The sequence below is a fragment of the Lipotes vexillifer genome, unplaced genomic scaffold (genome assembly GCF_000442215.2).
Source record: "Lipotes vexillifer unplaced genomic scaffold, Lipotes_vexillifer_v1.1 scaffold916, whole genome shotgun sequence".
Taxonomy (NCBI): Eukaryota; Metazoa; Chordata; class Mammalia; order Artiodactyla; family Lipotidae; genus Lipotes; species Lipotes vexillifer.
In genome coordinates this window covers 621,163-622,958 of record NW_006798383.1, presented here as the reverse complement: position 1 = coordinate 622,958, position 1,796 = coordinate 621,163, and positions in this window count along the sequence as shown.

The window sequence follows — 1,796 nt, the reverse complement described above, 5'->3', positions numbered from 1 at the left end:
GGCCGTAGGCGTCTTTGAACCGAAAACACATTCTTGATCTGGTATAGTGTACTAAAGCTTGTCTGGAGGTGCCATCTACATAGCCCTTTCTTAGTCTTTTTATGGATTTGTCTTTTTCAATGCATTTTAAATCTGGGCCACTGAGGTATGGTCCTGCTGCTGTTCTTCAGGTCAAATTGTTTTTTTTACAGGCACAGTCTCAGTAGGTAGAGGCCGGAATGCACTCAGTCTGAATCCTGGCCCTGCTGCTGTAAGCTCTGTGATCTTGAACAAATTTTCTAACTTGCTGAGCCTCAGTACCCTCATCTTTAAGATAGCTGTGGGGAGGGACTACATCAAATTAAAAAGCTCTCAATCACTTCCCCCAGTGGTTGAGAGTCCACCTGCCAATGCAGGGGACACGGGTTCGAGCCCTGGTCCAGGAGGATCCCACATGCCGTGGAGCAACTAAGCCTGTGTGCCACAACGACTGAGCCTGCGCTCTAGAGCCCACGAGCCACAACTACTGAGCCTGTGTGCCACAGCTACTGAAGCCCGCACGCCTAGAGCCCATGCTCTGCAACAAGAGAAGCCACCGCAATGAGAAGCCCGTGCACTGCAGCAAAGAGCAGCCCCCACTCGCTGCAACTAGAGAAAGCCCGCACGCAGCAACAAGACCCAATGCAGCCAAAAATAAAATAAGTAAAATAAATTTATATTTAAAAAAAAGCTTTTGTACAGCAAAGGAAACTATCAGCAAAACAAAAACGCCACGTACTGAATGGGAGAGGATATTTGCAAATGATACATCCAACTCAACATCAAAAAAACAAGCAACCCAATTAAAAAACAGGCAGAGGATCTAGACATTTTTCCAAAGAAGGCATACAGGTGGCCAACAGGCACATGAAGGAAATGCAAAGAAAAACTACAATGAGATGTCATCTCACACCTGTCGGATTGGCTGTTAAAGATAATAAATAACAAGTGTGGGCGAGGATGTGGAGAAAAGGGAAACCTTATGCAGTGTTGGTGGGAATGTAAATTGGTACAAACACTATGGAAAACAGTATGTAGTTTCCTCAGAAAATTAAAAATAGGACTACTGTATGATCCAGCAATTCCACTCCTGGATATTTATCTGAAGAAAGCTAATTCAGAAAGATATATGTTTGCCTGTGTTCATTGCAGCATTATTTACAAAAGCTATGGAAGCAAGCTTAGTGCCCATTAATAGATGAATGGATGAAGAAGATGGAATATTCCATGCCAATGGAATATTATTCATAAAAAAATAATGGAATCTTGTCATTTTCAATAACATGGATGGACCTAGAGGGTGTTCTGCTAAATGAATAAGTCAGAGAAAGACAAATACTGTATGATTTCACTTATATGTGGAATCTAAAAAACAAATGAACAAACATAAAACAAAAAAAGTCATAGATACAAAGAACAAACAGGTGGTTGCCAGAAGGGAGGGGAGTGAGGGGAGGAAAGAAATAGGTGAGAGAGTTTAAGAAGTAACCTCCAGTTGTAAAACAAACGAGTCACGGTATAGTGTGGGGAATATAGTTAATAACTAATATCTTTGTATGGTGACATGTAACTAGACTTATTGTGGTGATCATTTTGAAATGCATAGAAATATTGAATTGCTAAGTTGTGTAAGAGGAACTGACAGTGTTGTAGGTCAACTATACTTCAAAAATAAACAAACTCGGGCTTCCCTGGTGGCGCAGTGGTTGAGAATCTGCCTGCAAATGCAGACGACACGGGTTCGAGCCCTGGTCTGGGAAGATCCCACGCCATGGAGC